Source organism: Sapajus apella, unplaced genomic scaffold (genome assembly GCF_009761245.1).
Source record: "Sapajus apella isolate SASKATOON/1434 unplaced genomic scaffold, GSC_monkey_1.0 scaffold3, whole genome shotgun sequence".
Lineage (NCBI taxonomy): Eukaryota > Metazoa > Chordata > Mammalia > Primates > Cebidae > Sapajus > Sapajus apella.
In genome coordinates, this window is record NW_022436943.1 from 7,521,530 (window position 1) to 7,534,545 (window position 13,016).

Here is a 13,016-nt window from a genome sequence, read left to right on the forward strand (position 1 = left end):
ACTCCTAAGTCTCTTTAGTGCAGGAGTTTATCAGCACAGCACATACTCATCCATTCTCAGTCTGTATCAAATATTCAACGTGGCCTCCAACACATTTACTGCTTTGAGAATAAAAAAACATTCAAGCTGAGGTTATTTTTCTCTTCCACATGTGGTTTCTCATAGTTCTACATGTGTGGCTTGGTTTTTGGATTCCACCCAGTCATTATGCAACATCCTGATGTTCCAAAGATGCTGTGTTGGAGAGAGAGGTACACTTAAAACAGACACCAGTATCAGAGTCAGACCCTTGGTGCTGGCAAGAGATGAACTTGACCAGATGTTCCCCAACCTCCCATAGGCTGTGACTCACAGGTGGCCCTTGGTGCTGTGTGCAGCAGCTCAGAGGATAACCTGTTCTCCCAATTGAGTTCTCCATCATGGTTAGGTCAGAACCCTGGTGTGGCCCCAAATTTACGAGCTCCTGGCAAGACTGAATGCAGATGGAGAAAATGTCAATTTCAGCTTTTGTGAGAGGATCAGGAATTACCTTTAGGAATTGTCACTGACATGAATTATTAGGGAGTTCTATCCTTCTGAACCCTTTCTTCCATGAATCTCTCCTTGGCTGCTGACTTCTTTCCTTTCTTCTTTTCTTATTCCCCCTTACAATCAGTAACTATGCCTATGGATCAAACACTTATTCTTGACATCCTCTGCTCTTGATATTAGTTAGAAGTTTCTTCTTCTGTCTACCATCCTGAACAGATCTGAAATTCCACATGGTCATGCACATTCCCTGTTAATGACACAACTCAGAATATGGGATTGCATCATTCAGAGAGCTTGCAAATTGAAGTTGTCTTAGCTTTTTCTTCCTCAGTGGTCTTTATCATGGTCTTATACCAAGTGAATTGCATTTCTTGGCTGTGCCTTTCAATGCTAATGAAATGTCTTTTGTATTGAACAATATGTCTTTCCATGCATTTCTTAACCCTTGGTCCAAAAAAAAAGAAAGGGGAAAAAAAGTGTTTATAGGAACAGAAAACTAAACACTGCATGTTCTCACTCATAAGTGGGACTTGAACAATGAGAACACATGGACACAGGGAGGGGAACATCACACACCAGGGCCTTTTGTGGGTTGAGGGGCCGGGGGGGCTGGGGAGGAATATCTAATGTAAATGACAGGTTGATGGGTGCAGCAAACTACCATGGCATGTGTATACCTATGTAACAAACCTGCACATTCTGCACATGTGTCCCAGAACTTAAAGTATAATAAAAAAAAAAGTGTTTAATGAGCACAGTAGCTCAGACCTGTAATCCCTGCACTTTGGGAGGTTGAGGCAGGTGGATCACCTGAGGCCAGCAGTTCGAGACCAGCCTGATCAACATGATGAAATCCCGTCTCTACTAAAAATATAAAATAAGCCAGGCGTGGTGGCACATGCCTGTAATCCCAGCTGCTCAGGAGGCTAAGGCAGGAGAATTTCTTAAACCTGGGAGGTGGAGGTTGCAGTGAGCTGAGATCGTACCATTGTACTTTAGCCTGGGCAACAAGAGCAAAACTCCGTCTCCAAAAAAAAAAGTGTTTAATGTGAGTTGCTTGTCTTTAAATAGAAAATAAATGAAATACCCTAGTCTATGAACCATAAAAGGTTCAGATTAAGCAGAATTTATTTTCCACCGAGTTCTCTAGAAATAGTCCTTTTCCATTGCTAGCCTTTTTGGTGTATGACTCCCCAGCCTCTGTTCTAGCCAACAGCTGCTGACAATTTAGCAGTGAATCTCCCCTTTAATTAATCAATTGGAGTCCACATGGAGGAGGTCTGTATTTACTATGTCAAAATTTTGACAAAAGCATGCATGCAGGGGAATCAGGCATGCACAGAAAATCCAATTTCTTTCCAATAACATTCAAATAGTAATAAGAAAGCTTCCTACAAGCAATATGCAACTGCCTTTGCATAGGCAATGCATGTGTCATTTTTTTTTTTTTTTGAAAAAGAGAGGCGTGCTTTCGTTACTAGAAAAAACAGTACAATAAGATCAAGATCAGAAGAATATGTTTAGGAAAGAAAAACAAAGTTCATTAATCCAAGAATTGGAATAACAGAGTTTTTAGAGAATGAAAATCAGAGAGGAGAGGGGAGAGTTCCCATTCTTCCCCAATATAAGCAGAAAGATACTCTGAGGATATATCTTGCTCCAGAAGTGCTATTAACAGGGGACAGTTTTGCTGACAGAGAGTGAAGGACAGTGAGGGAGGAGGAAGGGTAGGAAGCTCACTTCCTGACATATTCTAAGGCATGTGGAATGTGGGAGAGTGGACACATGAGTCTGAAAAGACCACAGGGGATGTGGGGTTCCTCCTGTAAAAGCCAGATCTCAGTGAAGATGGGCAGCAAAAGGTGTGTCCTCTGAGGAAGTTCAAGATACAGGAGTGTTTGTTTAGATGGAAAGGGCTACACCATGGGATGCATTTTATTATTTGCCACATTTTGTCTGTGTGTGCATATATATTCACATACACATTATTCTAACTTTTATCAATTTCCTGCTTTTTTGTTGTTTAAAAAAATAAAGTTTCCATGACCTCAAAACATTTGTAAAGTTTAGCAAGTCTCTTTTACCAAAGTGATTTTTTTTTTTTTACTGTAAAATAGCTGAATTAAAACAAACAAACTGGCCAGGCATGGTGGCTCATGCCTGTAATAATCTTAACACTTCAGGAGGCTGAGGTGAGAATATCATTTGAGTCTAGGCATATGTGACTGCAGTTAGCTACAGTTGCACCACTGCACTCCAGCCTGGGTGACAGAGGAAGACCCTGTCTCTATAAAAAAAAAAAAAAAGAAGAAAGGAAAAAAGGTAACCGAATGTAGCACAAAAACTCTGGATGAATGATATATACAGATGAATGACATGTAATCCATATATTCATACATGTATATAGTATTTTTTTACTATATATTACCTATATATAAACTATGTATATATACAAAATACTATATATTACATGTATAGTATATATATTACAATATATTACTATGTAATAACTATATATACTATGTTATATAGTACATATTTTCTACTATATATTACATATACTATATGTTATATAGTATATATTTTCTACTATATGTTACACATATGAATATATGGATTACATATTATTCATCCGTATATACTATATATAAAAATATATACTATATATAGTATATCTATAAATATATACTATATATTATACCTATAAATATATGGATTGGATAGATATGAATGTAAATATCTACAAGAAACATGGAACTGCATGGACAAAAATCAAAGACAGGAGTTAGGAAGTAGATGGAGTTGTGTAACACCTATCTAGAGTGTCAGGCTTTGATAATGACATGGTTTCTACTTTTTTGTAATCTTTAGTCACCAGTGTCAAAGAGTGCTAGTCTCAGGGCCCCTCTGGGACATCTTCCTTTCACAGGGAGTCAGGAGTCATATTCCTGCCAGGATGTTTTGGGTATAGCCCGAGTGTGTGGGTGGAGGGGCTTTTGTCTTTTTCTTCTGCTTCATACATTGTTTCCCTGTGTTAGAAATGCCACTGCTGACAGTGTTCTTTCTCGGCAGTTTCCATGCCACAGAATGTGCTGAAGTTGTCTGGCAGCTTCCATGATGAGGGTAATCAGGCTGGCAGGCACCAGCCCTCATGCACCTGCACTTCGCTCCCGCGCAGAGCAGTGGATGGATAGAGGGAGGGCTCCACCACAGCGCTTCACCCTGGTCCTCCCTCCCTCCCTCTCTCTCTGCTGGCTCAGGACTGATTTCTTCCTGCGGAGAAGTGTGCAGCAAGGGACTTGGGCAGACAGGGTGAGAGGCAGAGTCTTTGCTTACCTGGAGGTTGCCTCCTAATGTACTGGGCTCCTGGGAGTGCATGAAGGCTTCTTAGATGAAGAGTAATGGGGATGTCTTACACAGCAAGATGAGAAAACACAGACCACTTGGCTCTCTAGCAAGGACCAGAATTTGAGTCAAAACTATATGGTAAGAAGCAACTTTTGTGTGTGGGACTAATGTCTATCTCTCATGAAATGTTCTCAGAAGCATCACCAAACATTTATTCCAAAAAGGGAACTAAGTTGTGGCTTGAAACATAAAGGCAGTTTGTTAAATGTAACAAGTAGTTATTGAGTGTATTGAGTGCTGTCTGGTCCTGGACACTGCTAGGAGCAAGGGAATCCTAAAGGAAAGACTAATTAGTGCCTTTTCTAAGGAACAATCCATTAAAAATATTTAAGAAACAAGTGCTTAGTTTCTATTGTTATAGAAAATACATGCAATAAGAACTAAGAGGAGAATTTGTTAGCTGAGGGCTGGGACTTGGGAAAGGTTCCCCAAATGGCATGGATTGGATGCTGGATCTGGAAGGAAAGGCAGGATGTACACATTGGAAAAAGGAAAGGTCATGGAACAATGCATTGGTTTTAAATTCTTCTAGCCCATGTCAGATTTTGATGTAATTAGGAATCAGTGTTAAATTCTGTTTTGTAAGTGTTAAGTCACAGGGTGTTTTCACCAAAATACGATGGGAGGGGAGAGAACTAGGGACTGCTTGAGAATACATTTTCATCCATGTAAAGCTCATATGGCAGGAAGAAACATAGTGTGTGTGCAGGTGTGTGTGTGAGAGAGAGAGAGACAGGAAAAGAAGGAAAGGAGGACAAGGAGGAAGATGAAAAAGAGAGACAGACACAGAGAGAGACAGAGACAGGGAGAGGAAGCGGGTGGGAGGAGTGGGGAGGAGGCCTAATTACTCCAAAAAGGAGGAATTAAGTCTTGAGATTTTAAGAGTTGAGACATTGATATTCTCAGAAGGCCTAGGACAGTGCCACACCAGTGTTTTGCACATGTGATCCCACTGATTAACAGCTGGAAAGAAGCCCAGATAAAGGTGCTTATGCTGGGCTGTAGCTAGGAGAAAGGCGAAGGAAGATGAATGAGGACACCTGCCTCAGTATGAATGGCATTATGTGCCCTCCTTCTTTGGTTCCAGAATTGTTTTTTAACCACCTATTTATTGCTTTGTATTAGTCACAATTTTATAAAAGTTAATTTAGCCATTTTTATTGTGTTCCAATAAATAGTAGTTTTCTCTATTAAAAACACTGCAAAATAAGCTATCTGGTATAGGAATACTTGTGTTCTGTTCACAAAACTTAAATTTCTCAGCCTCTGTTAAGGTGATGGGTACCTGTAATCATCGTGGCAGGTGGGAAGCCATCCCCCAGGTCCTGGCTGCCATGTTTGACTTCTCCCCTTCCATTGCCCTGTGTCTCATGAGCCACCCCATTTTCTTTCTGTAGTATCTCACACCTTACCACGCTTCTCCACGCCCATGGCAGCTATCAGTGATAGAAACACATTGATATGGTTTGGCTGTGTACCCACTCAAATCTCAAATTGCGGCTCTCATAATTCTCATGTGTCATGGGAGGGACCTGGTGGGAAGTAATTGAATTATGAGGGTGGGTCTTTCTCATGCTATTCTTGTGATAATTAATAAATCTCGAGATCTGACTGATGGTTTTATAAAGCGGAGTTCTCCTGCACATGATCTCTTGCCTGCCACCATGTAAGACATGGCTTTGCTCCTCCTTTGCTTTCTGCCATGATTGTGATGCCTCCCCAGCCATGTGGAACTGTGAGTCCATTAAACCTCATTTTCTTTATAAATTACTGAGTCTCAGGATTGTCTTTATTATCAGTGTGGGAATGGACTAATATACCCCTGCCTTTCAGCATAGCCTCATTATTGCAAACACTACCATTTGGGCATCAAGGTAGGAGCTGGGATTGCAACTGTGCAAGAGAAACAGCCCCGGCTTTTCAGTTGCTCACAGTCTAGTTAAGGAGCAGCACAAGCAAGCTGACAGTGGAAATATGATTTTAGAGCAAAGAAGTCAGGATGTTTTTAGTATATGAGAGGGCTACCCACCCCAGGGAGGGGGGTAGGGGTGATTTTCTAAAGAAGGAAGCAATGCCAAAGCTAGTCAGAGAAAGCAGAATGGGAAGGGAGTGACCTGTGCAATGATTTGCAGATATGAGGGAGCATGGCAAATGCAGGGAACTGCAAGGTGTCCTGAGTTACAATGAGACAGTAGCTAAGCAATTGGACAGGATCAAGCTGTGATGGGTCTGTGTTTCATCCGCTTGCCATTTAGTCATTTCTATAATCAGGGCTTTGAGTATTCAACATGCACAAAGCAAGACATTAAGGACTGTATGTTTAAGAAAACTGAAAAATACGTCAAAAATGTGTTAATGAAAGAGACCACAGGTGTGGTGTAGTAAGAAGCTGGATGCAGAGAGGGGAAAAGGGTTGATACTGGACTAATGTCCTGACCAGGGTTGTCCTCGTGCCTCTGCTCTCCCCAGTCCCTGCCGCAGAGCACAGCTGCAGTGACACTGGGCAACTAAATATCAAGTTAACTTGGCTCTAAAAATATAAATGTAGGAAGGATGATGGGGTATTCAGCAGTGAGGAAATGAGTCAGGGACTAAGTAGAAGCAAGCTAGATGGTTGAGCAATTTTCTTAAACGATATATGAAAGGAGAATCTTGAAAAGGAATGGGTTTAGACTTTATATTCAGAACTTATAAAAATGCGGGGCAACATGCACTCAGCAGAGCATTAGTGCATTAGGAGCCATAATCTAGTTGAGTTTCTACAAAGTAACTCCAAGAAATGAAAAATGAGGGTGTTCGATTTCTGTAGAATCAATTTTTTGAAAAAAAAAAAAAAAGTAGTGAATAATGGATACAACAGAATAGAATAATTGAATAACACAATGGGAAGGAATTAGGAGCAAAACAGGGAAAAGTAAGTGCTCAAAGATAATCTGATCCATGGCAAAGAGTTATACACTACTATTTAGCAATAAAGATATTGCCAGGGAAAAGAACACGAGAAATAAAAAGTGATTTAAAATAAAAAATCCAGAAACGTGAAATATAACACTTGCACCATGCAATATTGAAAAGACAGAGCAAAGTTAAAATAATATATAAATTCTGACAATTTCCACTTGTTTTTAAAGCCATGTTTCCTGGCCGAATGCGGTTATAATACCAGCATTTGGGGAGGCTGAAGCAGGAGGATTACTTGAGCCCAGGGGTTTGAGACCAGCATGGGCACGATGGCAAGACCCGCTTCTACAAAACAAAAACAAACAAAACCATGTTTCCTCAGGCTGACTCCCAAACTCCTGCCACTTCCTGGTGGCCCTTGCTCAACTCCTTTTGGGGAGACACTGGGCACCACTAACCTCTTGTGTACCTCTCTCATCAGGCAATTTGGAGTTCTCTTTCTGCATTCACTGCTCCAGCTGTTCAGCTGGTTGAGTTCCTGTTAAATTTCAGCTCCTATATCAGGTTCTTAGAAATCTGGGTTAAGAGTGTCTGCTCTTAAGATAGGATGGCAAAGGTTCTAGAGAAAAATGATGAACAAAGCAAATGAAAGGAAAATAAACTCTGAAAAGAGACGTGGTCATCTTCTTTTGGGAACTGTATTCTAGGGCCAAAAAGTCTCTTACCCTTTGAGCTTTTCCCTTGGATGATTTCTCTACATCAGGGATCCTCTAAGAGTGCTTTGTGGACCAGCAGTGTCAGTGTTGCTTGGGAACTTACTAGAAATACAGATTTTCAACCCTCACCCCAGATCTACTGAATCAGAAAGTGATTCTGGGTGAGGCCTAAAACCTGTGTTTAGAGGAGCTCTCCAGCTGATTCCAATGCACATCCAGGCTGAGAACCACTGCCATCTTTTGGTCCACTTTATCCTCAGCATTTATTCCTCAAGGAAGTCCAGCCAAGAGCTAGGTGCTTCCGCATGCAATGTCTTTCTTAGTCCTGGAAACAGCCTTACGGAATAGTTCGTGTTACTTGCCATTTCTATAGAAGACTAAACTGAAGCTCAATTAGATAAAAAGTACTTGCCCAAGGTCACAGTGATACCAAGTGTAAAAGCTGCAATTTGAGTCTAGGTCTGGTCTCATTCCACAGCCCAGGTTCTTCTCTACATGTTGTTGTTTTCTCAGAACATCACAACCTTTTCTAACCCAACTTTTCATACTCCCAATCAACCGTTCCTCCTTTGAAGTCTACTGTATCCTATCTAAAATATATATCAGTATTTGTTCCCTCTTCACTGTCTCCTGAGAGAGAGAGAGAGGGAGAGAGAGACAGAGGCTCCTTTCCAAGGCTAACCCTTCCAATGTGTTGCCCTTGGCCATGACTCTGGAACTTTACTCCTTTCTCTTCCATCTCTCTGCCATTTTGTATCTATTCCTGTCCTTTATTTTCTTTTCATGAGCCCTTTGTACCCTGTTTATCTCTTCCACAAATTACCTACTTGTCCCTCCCTCCCTCCCTCTCTCCCTCTCTTCCTTCCTTCCTTGCTGCCTTTCTCTTTTTGTCTCCCTCTCTCACTCCCTTCCTTCCTTTCAGTTTTTATCACCAGGTGCCCCTGGTCTATCATTCTTGTTTTATATTCTCTCAATGAGTACTCCCCTCTTCCCAGGATCTCTCTTTAGATGAATTCCAGACCTCTCTCTCCCATCCTGGCCTCTTTCCTAAGCCTCAGACCTATGGCTTAAGCTTATTCCTGGGTGTCTTATTCAACCTCAGCTTAACAAGCCTCAAACAGAGTTGATTGTCTTTTTCTCCAACCTGTTTCCTATCTTTTAATGATGCCATTCTCCATCCAGTCTGCCTGGAGAGAAAATTTGGCATCTCTATTCTCCCCTCTCTTTCATACCCTGTATCTTATCAGTCTTTGTGATCTGATAATTCTTTCTTAAGATATTCCTCAGATCTGGTCCTTAGTTATATTCTCTAACTAGCTCCATGAGATGTGGGCAGAATCTCACTCCCCTTACATCTCTGTGCCTAACTCATTGCCTTGACTATTATAAGTGCTTAAAATATTTACTGAATATATAGATAAATTATGGGGAGTAAAAAATGTAACAATTATTATTCTCATAGGAAAAGGAGAGAAAAAGCAGATACTCTAAAGGTAAGTTAAAATAATTTATTGACAGTCAAGGTGAGTGTTAAAATGCTAGCTGAATTATTAGCCCCAGAGGAGCAAGAGGATGGGACTTGAAAGACTTATCAAATAAATGAATCAAAGAACGGTCCTTGTAGCGTCCTGTTAAGAGGCAGAGATATTTCAACATCTCAAGAATCAAGTACTACAATCTTTTATGAGACTAGAAAATCATTGTAGGTCTCATAAATTTCCCTCTTCTCATTGTTCCAAAGGCTTAATTTAGGATGAGTCACTCCATAAATCTAGGCAAGGATGACTAATGATTATAATAACAATATCATAAATTATATAGTGCTTTTCCTCCAAAGGAAAACTGTATCTAATTTATTCTCACAATATTCCTCATTGGTGGCTAGGGCCAGGGATCATTATCTCTATTTTTCAGATATCTGGGCATGGAAATGTGCTACCAATTTATCCTCATTGCCATAGGATGCCCTATGGCTGCATCCTCATGTCTTGTGAAGCTTACTTCTGAGTGGATTTCCACACCTTCTTCACCTCATTTAGTCTCCAGGCCTTGGCTTGGTTTTCTTTCCTTCTGTTTGTCATAACACATTCCCAACCTTATCTGAGAAAATTTTGTAACTTAGTCATTTTCTTTCTTTCTATTTTTTTTTTTTTTGACAGAGTCCCAGACTATAGCCTGGGCTAGGATGCAATCTTAGCTCACTGCAACCTCTGCCTCCTGGGTTCAAGCAATCCTCTGCCTCAGCCTCCTGAGTAGCTGGGATTACAGGCACCTGCCACCATGCCTGATTAATTTTTTGTGTTTTTAGTAGAGACAGGGTTTCACTATGTTGGCCAGGCTGGTCTCTAACTCCTGACCTCGTGATCTGCCCGCCTCAGCCTCCCAAAGTGCTGGGATTACAGGCATGAAACAGGCATTTTCTAACTCATTCTAGAATTCAGGAAACCTAACTGGAGGGGAAATAGAAAAGGTGAAAAAAAGGAAGAAATATATTTGAGGTCAGTTTCTTGCTAATAAGTATAATACTAGTTAAATTCTCTCCTTTAACAAATACTTAAAGGTACCATAAAACTATGGACATCTTTTTTTTTGGTATATTCATTTCAAATAATCTAGTGTATAGTCTTCTCTTTGTTAACTACAATAAAACAGGAAATATACATGTTTGATATAGCCTCAATCACTGTTTACCAAATTATGCTAGATGATTATTAAGCACACAGTTGTTTACTAAATGGCTTGGTTAATGTCACAGGGTAAATAACACTATGATCATAGTGTTTCAGTCACAAAACATGAATCCATATTTTTAAATACTAAGTTTATCATTTGGTTCATACATCCATTATTGTGTAAAACCTTAAGGAGAACTTCACAATATTTTTGTCCTAGTAAAATGCTACTGGTGGGTTAATCTATGAACAATGATTTTTAATTATGTAAAAGCAAAACATGATGCCTTGGGTTTAATAATTTACTTATGAATTCAAATTGCATTGTGTATGTTAATTAGAATTACTTCATAGGATGGTAATGTAAAGAACACTCATATTCTTGCATATTCTTGCCTTCCCTTCATAGAGTTGCTAATACTCTTCATTCATCTATTCCTTTATTCCACAAATATTTGTTGATTGCCAACTGTATGCTAGGAGCTCTGCTGGGTGCTGGTTATACAGTGATGAACAAATCAGGCATAACCCTTGTCCTCCAAGAGCTTAGCATATTAAAAGAGATAGAGACAGGAGCAAAGAGACACATAAAGGGATGCATATCTGGAGATCATGACAAGTGTCATGAAGTGAAATAATGGGAGGAATGCAATTTACAGTGAGGAATCCAAGAAGGCCTCTTTAAGAAAGAGACATTTTTTGTGAGGTTGAGGGGTAAGAGTTAGGCATGCAGATGAATCAATGCATGTGAATAATTAGAATGCAGCTGAGAACCTGCAAAGCAGAGTGTGGCCTGATGGCAAGGAGGGGAGAGAGTTTACAAAATGAGGTGGAGAATGGAGGCAGGGAGGGCCTTTGCCAGATGGTTTCTCATCTATTATCCATATGAAGAATTTGAGATGTTAAATTAAGGGTAAAAAGAAACTATCAGAAGGTTTTATGGAGGTGATATGGTTTGGCTATGTCCCCACCCAAATCTCTTCTTGAATAATTCCGTGTTGTGGGAGGAACCTGGTGGGAGACAATTGAATCATGGGAGCAGTTTCCCCCATACTGTTCGTGTGGTAGTGAATAAGTCTCACCAGACCTAATGATTTTATAAGAGGTTTTCATTTTCCCTTGGCTCTTATTGTTTCTTGTCTGCCTCCATGTAAGACGTGCCTTTTGCCTTCTGCCATGATTATGAGGCCTCCCCAGCCACGTGGAACTGTGGGTCCATTAAACCTCTTTTTCTTTATAATTTACCCAGTCTTGGTATGTCTTTATCAGCAGCATGAAAATGGACTAATACAGCAGGGAAATAATCAATTTTTTATTATAAAAGGACCACTCTGGTGACTCTGTTGGTGTGTAGGTTGGAGACGTGTCAGAGTGAGGTAATTAGGAAGCTCTTGAATTAGTCCAGGTGAGTAGATACCAAAGCGATTATGGTAAAGGTAGACTGATATAAACTATAGTTTAGAGTCAGATCACCAGAGCTTTGTGATGAATTGGATGCAGTCAGAGTGGGGGATGTGGGAAAACAAGATTCTCTAGGTCATTGAGTCCCTGTTTGAGCCAGAAGGAGGTTTAGACAATATCTGATCCAACTCCCCCATTTCAGAGCAAATGGAATTGAATTTCTGAGACATAGAAAGGTTTCCCTCACAAATATTTTACTAGAAATAAAATTTGTGTTGCTCAGAACCAAAAGGTTGAACCAATAGAATTAAATGCTGTCTACTGATATTTAGTTCTTACCTCTAAGAGAAACACCTTGGTAACTTAATATAGTAAGATACTTGCCATTTATTTTATAAATATTTGCAATGTACATGAGGACATACAGAAAAAAGTTTCCAGTTCTTCTTCCTTTATGTTTAAGTGACTCATCATTTGGGAGAGCTGCCTCCTCATCTGGTTTGTTTCATGGTCTAATGCTTCTGTAAAATGATTCCTTGATGTTTAGCTCAAGTTTATGCTTGTCCAGTGTCAGATGTTATATTTTATTTGGAAAAATAACAGAAACCAGTATTTCCTAACTTTTCCCCTAAAAGGAAGATAGGGAGCTTTATTTTTTTCAGGAACGGTTTTCATGCATACCATTTTTTTAACTGCTGCAAAAAGAATGGGCTGCTGACAAATGAATCACAGTCCATAGTCCTGTTTGATTGATGTAGCATATTCCTTAAAAATTTGGTTATCAGTTAAAATAAATTATAATTTTTCACCATTGTCTTGGAAGAATGCAGCTTTTATTCAGTGATAATCGCAATTATGTTTTAATAATGATAGCTAAACAAAGAGAGACATTTCCTATATGCTGGGCACTGTACCAGAACTGTTAACATTCACTCTTTGCCTAGAGTAAGACAGCTAATAGTGACAGAGTTGAAATTCAAGCCCAAATCTATATGATTACATAGTACATGTTCAAAGCCATTTTTCTGTACATTCATTCATTCAATAAATATCAAGCAATTGGATGCTAGGACTGTTCCAGGAGCTGGGTACATAGCAGTGAACAAAATGGACAAAAATTCCCACCTTCAAAACCTTATATTCTGTTTTGGAGTGGAAAAGGGCAAGATTATAAAGCATAATAAATAAAGTATATAGTCTGCTAGAAAATGGTAAGTGCTGTGGAGAAAATGAAATTTGAGTATAAGGGAGCAATGTTAAATACAGGAGATGGGGAGAGCATCACTGACAAGGTAACATTTGAGCCAAGATTTCAAGGAGATGAAAAATTGCGGTCTGTGGGGAAGAGCACTCCAGGCAGCGGGAATAGCAGTGGAAGGCTCTCCCT

General features: G+C 39.8%; 1 long non-coding RNA gene across 1 annotated transcript in view; it reads left to right on the forward strand.

Annotated features, from left to right (window-relative positions):
- The first annotated feature begins 3,576 nt into the window (after window positions 1-3,576).
- The window catches only part of LOC116530859, a 68,972-nt gene continuing 59,532 nt past the window's right edge, over window positions 3,577-13,016 (forward strand). The window contains exon 1 of the long non-coding RNA XR_004260154.1: window positions 3,577-4,017. This is a non-coding gene — a long non-coding RNA (uncharacterized LOC116530859). The remainder of the gene's footprint in view (window positions 4,018-13,016) is intronic.